Below are 21042 nucleotides of genomic sequence, written 5' to 3' on the forward strand. Positions count from 1 at the left end.
TGTGGGGGGTGGGGGTAACTGAAACGGTGCTGGTGGAGGTTGTGGTGGTGGTGGGAATGGTAGTCGTGGTGGATGACCTCACCACTACGGGAAACTTTCCCACAGCCTGCACACAAAGAAGGCCGTCAAAAGGTAAAAAGGATGAGAGAGAATAGAAATTTAACACAGTGTGTAAAAAAAAAAAAAAAAAAAAAAGGAGGCAAGTGCAGAAGAGCGGCCAGTCGATGAGAAAGAGGCTGTTTCAAAGGGGGAGTCATCTTCCTTTTTCAGCGGCTCACAGATTTTTGGGGTTGATAGAAGCCCAACTTTTGCTCAGAAAGGCCTGAGAGGGACTCTGCTCACAGTGGCAACCATCCTGTCCTCCCCCTGCTGATTCACCTACAGCCATTTTGTCCTTTAGCCGGATCTCTGCTTGCACTTCCTGCTGCACTTCCAGTCCGGTGGCCCACCAGCACCTGGTGACCTGGCAGTTTTCATAGCCGCCGCCGCTGCTGGACAGCATAACATTCCTGGCATTGCTTGCTCCGAATGGTGTTTGGAAATCCAAAGGCCAGCTTCCGTTCGGGAATGCCTCCCTCACAGAGTTCCTCTCAGCCTCTGATCCCTGGCCTCCTCTGACTTTATTTGAGTTAGCTATTTAAAGCCTATGCTAAGTGCGCTGCTGCTGCTGCTGTTTTGGCTGCACAGGGGGTCCAACACACAGTCCATCGTGCACACCAAACCACACCGACCCACAAATAATCCCTCTCCTATTTTTAATTTGGTGGGAAGAAGGAACACAGCCTGCAGGGCTAACTGTGACCAGGCAGACAAACTTGCTGATTTTCTCTTTAATTTGTCATTTGACACTTTGTTATTGCACCAAATTTGGTTAGTTTGTAATTAGAATAGGGCAATAAGATGTTATATATAGTGGTGGAGATTTTGTTCAAAGGTTTATAGTGTTACTTAGAGGGTACTACTTCTATTTTATGCTGCTTTAAACTGCTTTTCAACACCACAAAATTTTAGGGGAATATTGTACTTTTCAATTCCACTTTGGTTTCGCAAAAGAAGATTTTACAAATCAAACATGATAATACAATTGATTTTAATGTAATGTTATGAGTCACAAAGGAGTTTCTTCTAGCTTAACCAGCTACATGTGGTGCTGATGTGCTTCTTATGGGTGCATTAGTGCATTATACTTTTTTCTTGTCTTTGTGCACAGTTAACCACTGCACGCAGTGACTGATGTGAGCATATGGGCATTTTTTCTTTTGAAAGTCTTTTAACCTTTTCAACTTAACCTCAACAGGTGCCTCAGTGTCAGACTGTGGAACAAACTTTTGTTATAACCCCCTGACCTTCGTGTTATCTTCTAGATTCTAGGATCATCATTCTAGAGTCTACAGATCCAACTTTGAGGTAAAGGTGCTGTCATGGTGATTTTCAAAATCAAAACAGTCTGAACAAACTTGTAAAGAATATAGACCATAAGACTGTCAGGTTATTTCAAATAAGGTGATTTCCCCCTGACTAAAAAAGAGCTGTTTGTTGGTTTTGCCAATAGTACCTATTATTAGCATTAACAGTTATCAACTTGCTATCCAGGGCTTCTGCCATTATTTTATCAGAAATAAAATATTTCTAATAATTCTAAATATTCAGGGCTGGCCATGGTGATGTTGTCATGGAGGCTAGCTGGTCCACATGCAAGTTCAGTGTAAGCAGTGACTGAAATAAAAGCAAACCAAGGACATAGGTCTCCACCATTGGAGGCAGTCCTTAGTTAATAAGGAAATTAAGTTTGATGCTGAAGCGAATTTTTGTTTTAAACTGGTGAGCAAACAGCCATTAATGCTAATGCCAAGTATGCAGCAATAGCAAAAACCAAATATTCAGTTTTTAAGTTCATAAAACTATGACTTCAACTTTTATAACCCTATGACTGTTGCAAGTCAATGAGTAAAATCGCCTTGAGGCAACTACCGCCCTTTCAATACAAAGACACTTGTATCAGTGTTACTCAACATAGAAAAACCCCATGTAGTTTTAGATTTATGTGAAGGAACGGAAGGAGTTTTAGATTTTGTCCCTTTTTTCACAATGTTCATACACAGATATGCCTCATGCCTACTTTATGAGTTACACACACACTTTGCATGTCAATCAAGATTTCTGGCCTACGTGTTCTCAGGCACATGCTGAGAAAGCAGTGCCTTTATGGCCCTCCTCTTCATTGCATTGTCTCTGGTATGACTGACTGAAACACAATGTTTCACACACGCACACACACAAAAGGCCTGGGTACTTGGGTATCAGCGCCAGTCTTAATGAACCTGTCTCCAGGGAGCAGGGCTGGGGTAATGTCCCAGACAAAGAGCTCCTGCTGGGCCACCGAGCCAACCAGAGGCCAACAGATTAACTTGCATTACATCAGCATCCCCACAATACACCTAATGAGGGACGTATTATGTGAGTGTGAATATGTGTGTGTGTGTGTTGGCTCTCATGCGATTGCATCACTAATTAAATGCCATGACTTGCTTTTGCTGATTCAGTCTGAGTTCGGCGTCATGAAAATAGACTTGTTCTCCAGTCAAAGCATATCTTAACATATGTTGTGCATCATTAAATCGGCACCCACTGATATTTTATATCAACAATGTATCCAATAACTTGGCTTGATGTGAAAATTCTTGAGACCACTACTACTTCAACACCATAGTATATTTTTTATTTAATTTACTTTATGTTAAACAAGTTCAAATTATCTGGATAAATAGCTGGTTTGTTTATGACCAGTGTGTGGACAGGGACACGAATAAGACCAGAGTTGAAATTCACTCTAATTTTCCTTTAAGGTTACACAAAATGCACGTGAGTTTGCTTTCTCAGGTTGAGATTGTAGGAAAAAGGCCTGTATAGCGGGGTTTTGTGTGTCTCTTTGTGCCGTCTCCTGTCTCTCTCAACAGTGTTTTATTGGACCCGATGTAGCTCTGGTTCATGTTTCAACTATGTTTTTTGTTCCATATTCAGTTTCAGCCTCGGTTTCACTCCATATTGTTTTTTATTTACTGTTTTCTATGTGACTTCTTTTGTGCACTTTTAAAACAGCACAATGTGGGAACAAAGTAGCAAGTGTACGTGAGTCTCCTGTGTTCCCTGTTCTGGTTGGCCCTCAGCATGCTCCCCGCTTCTGTTTTTGTGTCTCATCTGCATTCCCATTCAGCATTTCTACCATGTGAGATTTTGGATGCCATGACTGTCTGCTGTCAAGGAATGAAAGCAGGGTAATAAAGAGGTGGGCCTCATGAAGCAAACAAATAAACTGAGCGGAAGGAAATAGGGTGAAAGCAAGACATAAACTGAGAAGGGCAGACAGAAATAGAACAGGATCATTTGGGATGGCTGCACAATGGGCACCAATGTGGACAGTCTTCTGTATCTGTATTCGCTGGCCCACATCTCTCCTGTGGCACCCCTCAAATTTAACCGGGGGGGGGGGGGGGGGGGGGGGTGGGGGGGGGGGGGGGGGGTAGACACCTCAACTGTCTAACTATAATGATTTGCAATTGTGAGTCCAGTGATCATCATGCTGTGATCATTTAAACAGCAACATCACTTTGACAACCTCTACAATTAGGTCTGGCGACAGCGATGGCAAGATTCAGTATTGATCCAGAGTGGCAACATCTGAGACCGAAACATTGGAGTGCCACAAATTGTAGCTTTTTGGTGTTGACAGTGTCTGCACACCAGCCTAGTTCCCAGTGAGAAACTATATTTGATTGAAATTTTGTATTTCAACACTAATGATTCTTCAACAGGCATACATATCCTGTTCCGCCACAGCCCTTACCATACAGTAATGTCAAATGTAACCATATGAAAATGGTCAAGGAAAAAAGAAATGTTATCATAACATAACATCATAACTCATGTTGGTTATGATAACATAATGTAACATAACATAACTTAAACTTGAAAAGGTCTTCAATGTTGCAGGAAGACAGGTCATCAAGCCCCCCACTCCCTGTTGGGTTACCAATGAGTCCACACCGTACAGTGTGAAACTGGGGCTAAAATGGCTAATTTGTCCCACAGAGTATTATGGAAGATTCCTAGATTAGCGCTCATCTCCTTCTGATGTCTGCTGAGAACCAAATCTCGAATTTGAACTTTGAACAGCTAATCATGTGTGACAAAACAGCCCTTTTACTTTACCTATTACTGTAGCGATGAGGAAGTGAGGCAAGTCTTCAGGCAGCAGTCAGCCAGTGTCAGCTGTCAGGAGTGCTGTCTCCACTTTGTGGCCAAGCCCAGCCTCCCATACTGTGCCAGCAATGATGTCATGCTGTGAAGGGGTTGGGGGGGTGGGGGGGTGATTGTGCTGTGCTATGAGCGGGAGAGTGGATGGAGCAGTGGAGGATAACAATCATGACTGAACCCTTGACCTTCTGGTCTTGACCTTCTAGCATGGAGTCACCAGCCGGGTGAAGCCTCTTTGCGGCAGCCCCCTCACGTGGCTACTAGCCTGAACTAGCATGGGCTAATGACTCAGGTCTTGTCCTCGAGGCCAGAAGGTTAGGGGAAGACCCTAGGCGAACAACTCCTTCTCTGAGTCCTCCCATATGTGCATACAAGGCCCAATCAACTGCACACACACACCTAAACAAACAAAAAACAAAAAACAATTGCAGGTAAACTGATGCACATTCACACATTTCAGTTGAAACACTCATTCAACAGGAAATACAGGAATGCATGCATGCACACAATCCCATCCAGGTAGGGTTACCTCTAACATAAACATCTACACCAAAAGAAAGCAGACACACCCTCTCAGGGACACATTCTGGTATACTGAGCCCTGCTGCTGTTATGTGACTGGGACGCACGGGCCGGGTTTGGGCCAATTCAGCACCTGGGAACCCCCTATGCTCTCTTCCTCTACCCCTGTCTAACTCCTTCTTTGGGAACAAACCCAGCCTTGTGCAACTCCCAACAATGTCGGTGACACTCTACACTGCCACTAATTGTTAGCTCACAATGCTTCCTGGTATTGTGTTCAACAATGCCCACTCTGAATAGAGTCTAACCTACTTGTATTGTCACTAATTGGTTTCTTGAGAGCAGTAGAAAATGGGGAAAGAAAGGGAGAGGGGAGATGTTGGTAATGGACTGCAATTTCATTGGAGTCGGCAGTAAATAGAGTTCACAAAGGGCTTTGTGGTGTTGAGGGCCAAGGGTCGAAGGTGAAGAAGAAGAGGTGCACCTGCACTCTCCACAGGCCGACAATGAGCTTATTCAGCTGCTCTGCCCAGCAGGACAACAGAGGATAGAGGCAGTGGCTGTCCCACAGCCCCAGAGAGACAGCCAGACATGTACACACAACACACAGACACACGCAGTCTAACAGAGAGAACGAGAAATACAAGCGAGATTGAGGGAGGGATGTTGGTGAGAAGGAAAGTAAGAAAAAAGAATGGTAAAACTCAGGAATAGAAGGAAAATGATCAGCAAAATTGAGATAAAGAGAGGGAAAAGACCGTTGGAGAAGAGAATGGGAATATAGTATCTGGAAAAGAAGAACAGAAGAAGGTGGAGAAGAAAAAGGAGAATGGAAAGTGATGAAAATGAGACCAAGTGATCAGAAGGAAAGGGTTAACTGAGAGAAAATGAGAAAGAGGAATAAATTTGACAGGCACTACGAGAGGAAAAGAGGAAGAGAAATGATGGCGAGAGAGGGAGAAATAATAAAAAAAAAGTGGAGGGGGGAAAAACAGGAAGAAAAAAGGGAGGAGTTAAATAGAGTGGGAAGAAAGGTGAAGTGAGGAGGAGGCAGGAGATGCGGAAAAGTGAGCGGAAGAACCCAGTGGAAGAAAAGCTAGCAACAGCAGAGAAACAAAACAAATAAAAATGAAAAGTTCCAAAAATGAAGTTTGAAGTCAGACTGGCTGAGATTGAGGAAGGGGGTGTGGCAACAGACACACAGGTGTGTCTGTGTGTGTGTGTGTGTGTGTGAGAGAGCTGAACGTGAAGTTTTCTTTGTGTGAACCCTCACCCCACCAACTCCACTTTTCCACTTTGTGAGTCTGAGCAAGTTATCAGTCTTTAATCTGAAGCTTTGCAGTCGCATCATTTATCTTTAATTGTGAAGACATAAACTCCTCAGATGATATTAAACAGTGCCAACATACGGTAGAACAGAATAGTCCATGTATTGGTAGTTGGTAAATAGAGCCACACAATTTATCATAAAAGAATCTAAATATGGATGTTGCCAGGTGCAATATCCATATTGCAGAATTGCTGCTATTTACAACTCATTTCAGCCTCAAGAGCTTTGCATTGCAACAAAGAATGGTTAGCAATGCCTTTTCTCATCAATGCTTGCTCGCTACAAAATCCAATTAATAACACATCATATATTCTATTATCACTGAAAATGACACATTAAAAGTTATCCCGCTGAAATCGTGGATTGCTAATATTGCATTTGACTCAGAACCTTCAGCTAATGATCTTGTTTATCATAGGAGAAAAACCAATCATAGCAGACCCCTACACTGTCAGCTATGCTGTGCTGCAACATCTCAGTTTAATTTGTGTGTTTGTGGTTGACTGTCTCCTCCTCTCCTCTGCTGCCTGAGTCCAAACGAAAAAACAGATGCTGCAACTTTTGCAACACACTGACTGAAACAAAAACTTCCAATCTCTGACTCAAACATGGGAATTTGTTTGTTTATTTATTTATTTATTTATGTGAAAACAAGACATTAACGAAAAGAACTGAATGTGCCCTTTGTGCAGTTGATAAGGGACTTGCAGCTTTGTGAGTATGGACTTGTGATAAGCCCCACTCACACTTATGCATTCATATCACACATGTTTATGTTAGGGCCTGCAACAAATTACAAGTTATTGTCCTTTTTGTCCAGCAGCTGCAGGATTACCATCTTGGAGCCTGTGCCTGACCACTCAGTTGCTTCTCCTCCAGGATTTACTGGAGCTTCTCAGCCGACACCTCCAGCCAAGAGTCCCCCTTCAGCACTTCTATTTGACTGTTACAGGATTATTTTCCCCCCATCAGCTCTCAGATGAGTGCGGCTTCTTGACTTAACCTGGTGACTAAGTTGTGGTGTGGTGTCAACCGATGAGGCAGCTGTTCCTTTGAGTCCATAATCCATATTTATAGTTTGCAGCATCTATGTGTGATAAGTGTACCTGATCAAACTTAGCTCTTCACCACTTGTAGCTTCAATGTCATGTGAGCATTAAGTGATGCCAGTGCGATGCCACAGTCTCTTCAGATCAGAATTCAGGAGCTGTCTTATTGGAACTTATTGGAACACATAACTGAGCCACGTCATCATGATGGAGGAAACAATAAACTTCTTAATCAAGATAAATGTCAGTCCATTAAATATATTATGAGTTTGATTAATCAATAATGAAAATAATCACTAAGCCCTGATGAACTGCCTCTGGATGTATTTCATTTATAAAGCAGCTACAATTACAGCCATTGCTCTGGTCGTTCTGAAGCACCTGCTAGGTGTCGGAGGGATTCAGTTGGAAAGCTCAGTTTCCAGACCGAAATTTTGTTGATGGCTACATCACATTGATAAAAATGAAGTAGAAGATTCCAAGAAGTTTAGTTTAGTTTTGAATTTTGCTGTTTTTACCATGACTGAACATCATTACAACCTAAGAAAATGCATTTCATTCTCTACACTAACATCAGTGTGATTTCCAGCCAAACAGGAAGCTGTTTTTAGCATAAAAGCTCTCACTATATAAACATGCTGCTGCAGGCAAATGTTTTTTTACTCAGGGGTTTGTAGACACTAAACCAGAGCTACATGAAAAGACAAAACTGGATTTAAATGGGATCACTATATTGTTCAGAACTATTGTTCAGTTTACCTTTTGGCACCCAGGTTATCGGGTTAAAGCAGACAGACACACTGCCTGTGTGACAAATGTATGGGATGATTTTCCTTTGTGTTGTGGCTGCATCTTGTGATCTTGAGACTTAGAGTCCCGCCGTTTTCAACATATCTCACATAACATAACACATCTTAGACCAAATTCTGATTAGGACTAGATCACAATAGTCTGAATCTGACTATGTGTGACAGATACAAGAAAAATATATGAAAACATTGTCACTGTCAAATATTTTTTCTTAGAAGTGAATAAATGAAATAAATTAAAATGAAGAAAAACTGAGCGTTGGTTAACAGCAAGGTTAACCAGTAGGAGGATTCAATTCATCACTAAGCTATGACCAAACCAAACATTTAATCTTTCTGTGGAAAACCTGGGTATGAGCCAACATATTAAAGCAATTGTGTAAAATATAAGTGTTAAAAAATGAAAATAAAAATAGAAAAGCATTTATTGTCACTGAAGGAGAATAACAGTGACTCACCTGTAGTATCTACCTGAGAGAAACGTGTTAAACAGGTGGTGGTCAATGTGAGAAAAGCCATTTATTGTTTGCAAAAGTAATTTTCTCTCCATATAACAGACTACAGATGTCGCATTGCCTTTTTGTCGAGTCAGTCATCCTCCCTGTTGTCGTTCTGCAAAGTCACCAGACTTCCATCTTTGCCATAATTACAAGAGCCACAAGGGGGCTGTGACATTGGAGCATGAGCATGTCGTTTTGGATGCAGCTGCTGAAATGTTTTTCATTTTGAGTAGATAATTATCTGATGAGGTGTCTATCTCTAGAAACCACCTCTTCTGTCCGTCTTGACAACTGATTCTTCTAGATCGAACTTTCAAGTTACAATACTTTATTTGCTCCTCCACATCCATCTACAGCTTGAACGACTGCCTGCGTGTCTGCTCAGTCACTGAGCACCAGCCAAGATTCTTCCTCTTTGGGCTTGGGGAGTATATCACATCTTTCAAAGTCAGGAAACTCACGTCCAAGTAAAGTCATGAGTCATGAAGTCTTTTTTTATTCTGTCAGGTCTGAATGCATCAAAGTTGTGACTTGAGTCAGATGCAGAGAGCTTTGCCAGCCAGTAGCTTAAACACACGCTGATTAACGTTACCACACCCCTGCACAGTTCAACACAGTCCAGTTTTGTACCTTATAAGGACATGGACCTGATAACCCAGCGTTTACACTGCTTTTGAGAGGCTCCCTTGTTGAAAGAATTCTCTATTAAGATGCTTACCAGATATTTTTCACCTCATGTTTGAAACAGGCACTAATAACAAAGCAGTATGTATTATGTACTGATTGTTTGCTTGGTCAGGCTGTTAGTGCTTCTTTTCACCAGATCCCTCTGCTCCACATTTCTCTACTGTTTTCTTAGTCCATTTTTGGTATCTCCTCTTCTGCCTTGTTTTTTAATTGTGTCCCACTCTGAGGAATCCGCACTAACTTTTCAGAAATGACAGATAACCCTTACTTGGTCTTTTCACTTAAATTACACAGACATGAACACCTATAAACATGTCTCAAAGAAGGCAAAATACACAGACACACACACACACACACACACACACACACACACCGTCCCAAGGCCATGTTTTTGTTTCCGTTGTAAATGTAACAGGGTAAATGCAGCCATTGCTGACAGAGGAGTCGAGGCACGGGAGACACTCCCAGAATGTAAAGACTGCAATATTGCATGGTTTCATTCACGGGTTGGAAGGGGTATGCGTTACAGTGTGTGTGTGTGTGTGTGTTTGTGGGGGGTGATATATCTATATCTCTGTGTTTGTGCATGCATGCTTACAGTATCTGCTGTGTAGGTTAAGCACAGTCACGTTGGGACAGTGACCAAAACCTTCCCTATTCATTCCAACAAACAGGATGTCATTTGGTCATTCAATTATCTACATCTCTACATCCTGAGCCAGATTTGTCCTTCTGGATGAGGATCAGAAATCAAGAGGATGTCGCATCTCCTGAAAATTGTAGGTGAATTATAACTTGGTGAACTTATGTCTCTTGTGCTTTTGCCAACATATTTCAAATACTCATACAATTAATCAATAATAAAAAGCTGATTCAAGTTCAATACTTCAAAGACACTTGGTAAATGTATATTTTAATAATTCATGTAAAGTGTAGCTTAAAGCAGAAAGAGGATATAAATATAAATATTACCAACACGAAGAATGAGGACATAATCATGTAGTATTGCCAAAATGACCTCTGGCTTTTACAAAACTACCCTGACAAGCCACCATTATGTGGTCATGTGAGTGATTACTCTTCTAACAGCAATAAAGGTGGAACAAAAAAGTTGTTGGCAGATGGTCAGAATGAAGTAGCCTTAAGCTGTGCTAGTGTGGGCAGGTTGCTGATGAGATGAGGTGATTATTGTGAATATGACTGAGGATGTGAGTTCATTTGCAGAATTGGGTCAGCAGTTTAAAGACTTACCCAACAGGTCGATACACAAAAGGTGAGCTGGATTTTAATGGGAAAACTGCGCCAGCCGAGTTGCTTTTTTAAAACAGCATTGGTTGCCTGTATGACATGAAGACTGCATGCAGGATTCTGGGGAAAGCTGTATACTGTTCTATTAGTGACATTAATTTGAACGAATCTATTGAATGTGTCTATACTACCTCATGTGTTTGTTAAGTTCAAGAGACAATGTTCTGTCTTTTAATGTGCATCTCAAAAAATTTACTCATCTCAGTTTCAAAACACATCTTTTTTACAACATTTCCACCTGGTGTCCTTACAATGAATACTTCGACTTATAGAAGCACTGCTGACAACAGACCTGTGTCAAGACAGTTCCTCGTTAGTAGTATAATTTCCATTTGGACATTCAGTTACATATTTTGGCTGGAAATGCTCATATTTGCATTGGTTTGAATATTCATACAGGTTGTTTTTAAATGCACTGAAGCTTCCCACTAGGTCGTTCAGATGCGGCGACAACCTTGGCAATTTTTGGTCTAAATCTTATGTTGCACTACAATTCAATTTTGATGCTTTTTAGTACAAAACAGTTACAAATCAGGCCTTTAGCCTGGAGTTTCATAGTGCCCTCTGTGAAATGGACACACTGGACTGGACTAACAGACATACAGTAGAGAGAATAAATGCAGCATAAGACATTGAGGGAGGGGAGAGCAGAGAAACAGGCATATTGAAAACAAGGGGGATGGGGGAAGGGAGTGCAGACAGCAATATAGAGGAATGGGTGAGGGGTATGTAATGTGGGTTCAAGAAAGCCTCTGCACAAGATAGAGAAAAAGTGAGTTAGTGGAAAGAAAGAGAGAGAGAGAGAGAGAGAGAGAGAGTAGAGAGAGAGGTGTTGCTGCTATTTAAATAGCCTACGTGGAACACCAAATCCCCTCAGCAGCACAAATCAGCTGACTGACTGCCACTTGCCAAGGAGTAGGTGGGGGTGGTGTTGAGGAGGGCAAGGCTTATAACTCCACTGACACATTCACCATGCAGAGACGAGGGAGTGCTTTATTCATGTTGGAGAACTCGATCCTGTCTAAACATAAACCTTCTGGTGCCCCGGGGGAAGATAAAGGAGACTGGCACAGTAATGAAGAAAGCAGGAACAGAAAAGAAAGCAGACATCAGGTGTCTTTCTCTTTTCCAAAACATGCTACCATCACATAAACGCTGGCCTGACTTTGTTAGCAGGCCATCACAATGCTATTCACAGCTTCAATAAGCCATTAAGTCATATCTCGTACCTTTTATCAGTTATATTCTTCTTAAAATTCTTCACAAATTCTTGTGGACTTTCACATCCCTATGTTGAGTTCCTGTTTTGCTCGACTGTGCATGTTCAAATGAAATCTGAGGAAGAAGAGACTTTAATCTGGACGTTCTCAAGTTAAACACATAACTGTGGTCTCTGTCCCTGTATCGCAGAGTAGAGCCCCGGCTTCCAGGATGATTTACATTTACATTTTTTAGCCATGGACCGTAGTTATTAACTCCTTTTGCCATTGGCCAGGCAGCATCTGCTTCTCGAGTGCAGTCAACAAAGGAAACTATTGTAACAGTAATGTGCATGTAAGCAGTTTCATATCAAGCTGTATCCTTTCTGGTAGGTCATGCTATCCTCCTTGTACAAACATACAGAGCCTTCAAGGTCAAACTGATGTCTGGAGTATTAAACTTTCAGTGTTCACGAGTCTACACTATTCTGCAATGAGCAGTAAACAAATATATATTCACATTTCAGCAGTAAACAAAACATATTCATACCTACACTCCCTGTAACATTTTTTCATGGATTATGAGTAAGTCTGGGTATCAAACTTCAGTCATTTCAAAATGACAAAAAGTGTAAATTACCAAAAGTTAAAATTAAGGTTAAAGTTTATCATAATGCTGAGACCTTTCTCTATTTTAGTTTTAAAAAAGGACAAAAAAAAAAAAACAAAAAACAAAAAACAATTTGCATTGTGCTGCAAATTTTCTGGTAAGGCACTTCTGGAAGAGACTATCCACTCAGATCTCAGCGGCAGCACATTAACAGAGTAATTCAGGTGTTCTCCTCCTTCACCACACTGAAGAAATGTAAGTCCTGTGTCTGTGTCCTCTGACTGTGAGGAGCAAAAAGATGGAAGGAATGAAGTGTCTGCTCAAGGACGGTCTCCCCTCAACAGCAGAAATAATACAGCTTTTTCTGTTAGTTAGATGTCGTGTACACACAGACCTGATAGATCAAGGTCTACTCACTTTCACACTACTGCATTTCTCGTCAAAAAGGACAACTAGCACCTTTTGACACAAATGAGAAACACTTCTATTAGCCTGCAGAGAAAATTAATCAGGACCAGTTATGACAGGATTAGATCTTTTGCTTGAGAGTTTGGGATCTGAAGAAGCTGCCATACCTTCTGAGGTGTGAGAGCTTTGTTGTCAGCCATTGCTCTTTGTATCCACCATCTAATTACTTCTGTCATTATCGAGTGATTGTGACTGTGGGTGGGGAAAAGTAACTTGAGAGCTTCTCCTAGGAGCTTAATATTGTTAATATAATGGCTTTGAAAGGCATTTTAGACCATGGTTAGATTCTGGACTCACATTTTCGAAGGTCTTGAAGTTGGTAGACTTCAAAGTCAACTTTACTGTGAATTTTGTCACAGGTACAAGAAGTGGAGTGAAAAATTGTTTGTGTAGGTGCATACGAGCATGTCGCGACACAATGGGGTTTAAGGAAAAAATGACATTCATCGTCCTCAGGATGATCTAATGAGTGAGTCACAGACCTTTTAAAAAAAAAGGAGGATGGACAGCCTGTTGGATAAAGCTGTTACCTGGTTTGGTGGTGCAGACCTGAGGGCTCTGGCACCTTTACCCTTGATCAAATTCTCTGATGGCATGAAGGCGGGCGTTGCTGGAACACTGGAAAGAGAAGAAACAGAGAAAAAGATTTTTTTCTCTTTCCTGAAGTCCAGCCGGTTTCTTGCTTTCCCAGAATAATGCACAGTTTATGAGGCAGGCAGACGGCCTTGCTTTATAAATGGCAGTGTTTAAACCCCTAAGCTCAGTCACTCACTTGCTCCCAACCGCTCTGTCTCCATCCTTCGCTCCCCAAAAGTGGTGGTTCACAGCATTTGTGTAAGGGTAGCAAGTGTACATGGTATGCAAGGGTAGGAGAGGTGTTGTGTCAAAGCGGCAGAGGCATTCAGTAATGGTGGACCTTTTAGATGTTTTTTCTATCGTGCATTCATAAAATGTTAACCCCCCCCCCTTACCAATTTCACTCAGCTTGCTGTGAAAAGTGACCTGAAAACTTTTGGCCTCCACTCCTCAAATGCTTCTTTGAATGTGAAGGAGTTGCTAAATCTGATTAGCCCGCGATCACTCAGCTCTCATCCTTTCTTGTCTTCTCTCTCTTTCAGGTCATTTTCTTGTTGGTTGAGTGACTCGCATCTTAAGGGGAGGATAAGGTTGGAAAATATGCTAAGTTGTTTTTAATAAGTATCAGAGATGGTGTTGGACATGTACACATGTGCACATATGCACTGCTATCTCAAAGTTTCTATTTACCTTAACACTATTTCCACACATGAATGAAGAAAATTAAAGAGGGGTGGCTCTAAGTTTGGACCTTAGCTGAACTGTGTAAAAGCTGACTTTCAGATGCAATAAGCCAGTCCCAAATCACAACATGTGTTAGAAATTTGAAATTACCTTCTCCTTACATGGACACCGGATAATCTTTTGAGGACATCTCCTTGTCAAACTAAGGTCCTCTTCACAACCAACAGTGTCCAGGCTCCAGTGGAAAATTGCTCTAATTGGAGGAAATTGAACCTATGAATTGCTCCCATGAGCTTTGCTCCCTGCAGCAGTCTAAGCACCAAACGCTAGTCCTTCTGTTCACAATGAATTTTAATGTACTTAATTCTCATACTTTTTCTGGTTCCTCTTCTTAGTCTCTCCTGTTTTTAATAGCTGCCATTGCTCTTGCTTGTGTGTGTCAGAAGACATAATCTAAACAGAGACGGAGTAGACACAAATCCACCAGGATGAGTGGACAGAAACTGACCATTTGAGTTTCAGTGTGAACAAAAGAATTTGAACTTCAGAATTCTTCAGGGTTGCTTCATAAGCACACTGAGACAAGGGGGAAACAAAGTGAAACAGTTAAGAGCTTGAGTCTGGTGTCTTGGATTTCTGAGCTGAGTCAGAGTCCGAGATAAAAACACAAACACAAAAAGTGGAACACACACACACTGTTGATATCTAACTACCTCGCAGCTAACATCTCCTCAGTTGCAGCACTGGCTGTTTGGGGTGAATCATCTTGGACTAAATGATCAGATTATGCTTCGACGTCTGTCTCAACATTCAACTTTAGACCAAACTACATGAAATGATATTGAGTATTCCTCCAAATGTCAGTTTGGCTTAATTTACAGTTTCTTAGATTTTTAAATAAACCCTGAAGTTCCTCCTTGGCGCTCTATGTGCATGTCTAATGGTATGGTCATATAAATATGACAAATGGCAAAAATTGTAGTCGAGACATTCTCTCACTGAAAAACATTTGAAAGCATGCAGGCATGCAGCACACTCATGTAACAAATGAGAAGAATGTGAACACATTCATCTCAACACATACACACACTCACAATCAAAGGAGGCGTGCATTACACTTCACACTGAGAGGAATGACGTGCGCGAAGGCCCGCGATGTGCCTTGTGGCCCCAGTCTAAAATGTAATAAAATGCACTTTGATTACATTCTTCTGTGACCGGTCATATCCCACTTTCCACTCTCCTCACCGCCAACGGGTGTTTTAAGTAGAGCCGTTCTGTTTTCATGATGCAGGCCGACAATCTGGAGCCTGCAGGGATGACTCACACAAGCTGCATCCTTTTGATGTCCCGAGCTGGAGACCTCCCAGCATTTTATGTCCCACCTGTCACATAGGTTAAAGATGGGGGTGGGGGAGGGTAAGGGGTGTGAGGGGTGGGGGGGTGTATTAAAATAAAGAGACGTAAAGAGGGTGGAACTGGAGTAACTGTGAACACACTGGTGATCAGTGCATTACAGGATGTATTCTGAAGGTGGGTGGATGGGGGGTTACTCATAGCTCATTTTGAATCTCAGCCTGATTTAAGGGCTCCTGCGAGTTGCTTCATCTTCTCAGTGGCCTCGGCTGTCCTCGGACTGGGACAACTGGACATGTAGGGATGGCTTCTTCTATTCGTGCAGAGCTGGAGCAAATCCTAAGGCAAACAGTCCACTTTATGTACTTATAATTTTTTGATTGGTTTAACATTTGATAGAATTGTTTTTGATCTCTCTGCTTTGTGTGTTGGTTTGTGGTACCACAACTGCAGCATAATGTCATTCTGGTAGTAAGATTCCGATCAGGTTAAATAAAAGGTACTTTGTACAAATAAAAATTAATACTGTGAAGGATTTTAATCTACTTTTTGTGCTGTCTGTGCAGCAATATCTTTCTTTTTTTCTTGTCACTTCTTTTGTTTTTTTGTTTTTTTTTTTCGTTGTCTTCTTCCATCTGGACAAGACCCATTGGGGAAATATAGATTTTGAGAGAAAGTAACATTTAAGATATTCAAATAGAACCTTCTCATTAATTTAAGGCAGCTATGAGAATTTCTTTTCAGACAACCACTGATTTGTTTATTCTTCAATTTGTCACTAAGTTTTAAATAGACAAATTAAGAGAGAAACTAGAGAGAGAGATTTAGATGTCAAGATCATGTGGAAGGTAAATTAATACATTCATTCTTTATCTAGTATTGGATCATGTAAAATAAATGTTCTGGGGAAGACTCTTTCAAGAGAGAGATCTGATGATAAATGAATACAATGAATAACCTAGGGGAGATAGTGACATGAAACAAGTGAGATTTTGGGGGAGTGAAATAAGCCTGCATGTCTCTGTGATTTTTGATGGTCCACCTACCAGATAATTTCACCATAGTGAATTTCTTTTTAACCTTTGACTACAGTCGAGCAGGCAGGGCCCCCAGCCTCAGCTGCGGGTTAGACCATTGGTTGTGGTGAGGTGATTGACAGATTGCACAGGTGAACTGTGATTGGCTACTGAAACCTCCTGATCTGTCTCCACCAGTCCTCGCCAGTCAGGTGACTGTGACTCGCTGCAAAATCAATGTTATCAATCTGTCGCTACAATCAGCAGGACCACCACTAATGGAGAGCTGAAATGTATCAGGGCAATAAATTGTCCCTCTTCCTGCTTTAGCTAAAAAGCCTGATTTCCTGCTCCTCTGGTTTGTTTATGGTTGATTGCAAATTAGATTTATGATGAGGCAATTCGGTGCTCAAATGGGTTATGAGCTATTGCAAACGATTTCTGTTTCTTTTTAACACTGGGCCTCATAAATACTCGATCTTTGCTGTTATTACTGGACATTTATGATCATTATCAAGTTTTGCTGGGGCATAAATCACACCTTAGAAATTTTTCAGTCACAGATCACTTTGTGTCTCCTCATGTCTTTTATCAGATAAATTATGCTCTGAAAAACAAAAGTGTTTCATAAACGGTGCCATTTTGAGTTAATGGCACAGTAACTGTGTCACCACCTGTGATTGTGTATGCCTGTGAAATTGTGTTTGTGGGTGTCTGATTTTTATCAACTATCGTTTATCACGCCCTGGTTTTGCAGAATTTGTGGTTTCTGTTTCATCACATTCAGAGATTGTATTAGTCAGGCCTGGTGTGTTGTCTCTGCACCGATATGAACATACAACACAACAGTCGATAGTCTGAAGTGTCTGTCAGGTAACTACTTCAGTTTTCACTGTTTTAGTTGCATTTTTCTGTCTTGAGTTTAATGTACTCTGTCATTGGCAAAACAAAGGCAGCACAGTAAATGTGAGTGGCCTGAAAAGTATATATTCTGAATGTGTCAAGTCTACTTTTGCCGATACATGTGTAGAGACCCTGTTGACATTTCTAGTGTTTCTAAACAAACCCAGATTTAGTTGACATTTGACCACATACAGTATATATCTAACTTTGTTTTCTTAATTCAAATCAAAGTCACTCTGGGTTCAAATAAATAGTGTTTTTGGAATGGTTGTTTCAAAGAGACGATATATAAACAATATATTGCTGACAAGCTGAAACTGAGAGAAAAGTAAAGATTGTGTATGTCTCTTGGAGAGACAGATGCATTTATACCATCTCAGTATCTGGCAGGATCTGCTCTCAAACCTTTTCCTGATGTTTCATCAGTCAGCTCAATCTGTCTTGAATAATGATTATTACATTTTCTGCTTCTTCAAGTGACTGTGAGTGTGAATGGAGTTTAGAGAAATGGCTTTTTGCACATAAACCTTTGGGAGGAAAAGTCTACAAAAAGCTTCACTGTGGTGGTTCATGTGGTTTGTTTCCCTGTTTATTGTTTAAGACTCTGGAGGCTGCCCCCCCGCCTCATGTTGGAGGCGTGGCTGGGCAGGTGTGGCAGCAGTAAACAGCACAGCTGACGCTGATGGGTTTAAATAATCAGGCTGATCAGCCTGACTATTTAAACCCATCGGCTCCTTTGCATGGTTGTCAGATTGTTGTTTCTCCTGTGTGGTATTCAGGCTTCCACTCCAGTTAGTACTTCTCTCTGGATTTTGGTGATCTCTGTGGATTTACCTGTGTGTGCTCTGCTTGAACTGCTTGTGTGTTGGATTGCTGCTGTGCTTAGCTGAACTGAGTGACCCTGCCTACCTCCCTCTGTAGTTGCATCATTATTTGTGGGACACTTTCTGTTAGCTTGTTGTTGTTGTTGTTGTTGTTGTTTTTTTTTTTGTTATTCTGGATTTTTCCCTCCTATGTGAGTAACCTTTTTTTATTGTATTTCTTTCAATATAATATTTTACCTTCCACTCGGCCTCCTTGTCTTCTGCCCTGTTCATCTTGGCTTAAGAGTCATTCATTGTTATTGGTCTAAATCTTAATATTTGCACGGCATATTCAGTCAGTTGCAATGCCAGGCTCAGACTTGGAGTTTTGGCCTTTTTGATCCTACTTCAGTCTCCTTGGAGGGGAAATCTGGCCCTGGACTGAGATGTTCCAGGTGTTGGGTCCAGATTATCTGGTGATGTAATCTCGCTACAGATCTGGCTGTAAACTGCTGGGAGGAAGTATCCAATCTGTATTTCTCACTGAAAAACACACAAACACTTCCTCATTCATTCATTTAGCCTTCTGCTTATGTTTTCTTTTTTCTCACCATGATAATGTGTGATAAGGTTTTTGGAATATGTTTCCTTTTTATTTACATCTCCCTCCCTGTGAGATTACATGAGATGAGACCATCATCCTATCCTTTATGGGGATCACGTGTGTTCCAGTTGGAGCTTGTTAGAGATCTTTGTCAACATTGGTTTGGATTTTAATAACTATGATGAATAATTTTAATAATTAAATAGAATTTTTGCAGAAACTGATATTTTCCTTTTAGCAATGCAACTGTTATCTCCTTCAAAGGAGTAGCACTGAAAAAATAAAATAGGCTGACCATACACCTCATGTTTTTTGTTAAATGCTGCCCAGTCCAGGGCCAGCTGACTGCCCTTTCGCCTGTATGTCCTTTGCTTTTCTGTCCATCCTTACAAACCCAGAAACCATTTTCAAGCCACTGTGATTAAATTTCCAATGTCAATTCAAGAACACAAGAACAAGCTTGATAGAAGTCCCATTCTTTGCTTCATACTGATATTTTCAGACCAGTGTCTTTTTGCATGTGGAAAAAGAAATGAAAAGTCTGGGGGGGGGACTTGAAACCACATGTATTGGGTAACTTAGCGTATCACACACCTCTGTCGCAGCAGCATCATCAGCCAAACAGCGAGTGGTCGTGGGGCTAGCAAAGTCAAACACTGCAAAAAGTTTTCAGTGATGGTTGGACAGTTGGTTTAGTATGTCGGGTCACAAACAACTGAACCAGTTGGCATTTGTGTGAGCTCTTGAATGCATCTCATAAACAAATGAGGGAACAGTAAAAATCCCAATTTATTTCTTAGTTGATCTGTTGCTGTCTCCCCTTCAAAACACTCAAGCGAAGCGTTTTTTCACCCGTGTGATTGTGGACCTCTCGGCGTGAACAGTCCTGGCTCCACAGCACCATGTACTTTTGAGGCACAGTGCGGCACTTTCAACTTAACGAGGCCATGTACCGCCTGAATCATTCACTGTAAAATATATGTTGCAGGGACAAGAGCAGCGTGTCATTAGAAATCACTTGACGGGGACTCAAAACAGAACCGTCTGAGCACTTTTTTACTTTTTTTTTTTTTTTTTCTCCTCCTCATCATCTGGGCAGAGAATGAGAGTGGCAGACAAAGGCAAAGAGACAGGAAGGAGGAGAGGAGGAGGATGAGTGAGAGGTGTGAGGGGCGTCAAGAAAAGTGTGAACTCCTGTTCCTTTGTGACCTGCTAAAATAACTCAGTGAGCACTCGGGGTCAGCCGGGACAAAAGAGGGAGGGGGATCCGTTCTTTCTCTGCTCGGCAGGGAACAGCTTATGCTTGACTAGCTCTTTGGATCCCTGCTGAGCCAATCTATATGCTCTTTCTTCTCCCCTTGTATCTGATTCTGAAAGTGTGTCAAAGCCAATCATTATGTTTGTTTCAGATATCAATGACCTCTGCATGGATGCGGGCATGTATTCGTGCATGTGTTGAAAAGGAAACCTCCAGGCATTTTTTTCTCATGCACTGACTTTTCAGCAGCATCATACCCAAACCGCACAGCAGAGTGTCGCTGAGAAGCGCAACGTTTTTTTGTCCAATGTGTTTTGCGCTGCATGCAGCTCCAGAGGTCTAATTATGCTTGGTTTGAAAGCACAGACACCCCATGTCAAAGACAGACTCTGTAAATCACACACTGTCATTAGTGGCAAAATATGCTTTTTTCTATTCTTTTCGGGGCTTGGCAATACAACATAAAGCCATGACAAATAAAAGCAATAAACTATTTATTGTCTTGAGGGTAGAAACAGTTACCTCTGTCCACACAGACAGGAATGGCATTTACGCAAACGAATTGGCTGTAAACGCTTTTTATTTGAAACCCAGGATATAATTAGAAACTTGTGGCTTTCCAAGAAAGGATATGTATGTGCGTGCATGTGTGTGTAAGTCTTCATGGGTCCATGTGTGCACATGACAGCTTGTGTATGTGTGTGTTTTCTTCTCTACCACTCACTTTTTCTTCTACATTATGTCAAGTAGCTCCCAAATATTTTGTGTCAAAAATAAAGTTCACATGAGGAATTTCACAGGTGGTTGTGGCAAAGATACATTAGACTATACAGTCAGGAAATATGTATTCAGACTGACCTCTGCATCATCCCAGCTTGAGGCGCATTTGTAATCATTAAATATGTTGTTAGTTTTTTTTTATGCTAAGAACTCACCTCAATTTGCTCATGTAAAGACCTGAGTACCCAAAACCCATTTCTTCATTTCATTCATCCTCTCATCTTCTAGCTACTATCCATTTCCGGGTTGCAGGAGTTGCTGGAGCCAGTCCCAGCTCACACTGGGTGAGGGTGGATACACCCTGGACAGGTCACCAGTCCATCACA

This window comes from Echeneis naucrates, chromosome 4, assembly GCF_900963305.1.
Source record: "Echeneis naucrates chromosome 4, fEcheNa1.1, whole genome shotgun sequence".
In the NCBI taxonomy this organism is placed as follows: domain Eukaryota; kingdom Metazoa; phylum Chordata; class Actinopteri; order Carangiformes; family Echeneidae; genus Echeneis; species Echeneis naucrates.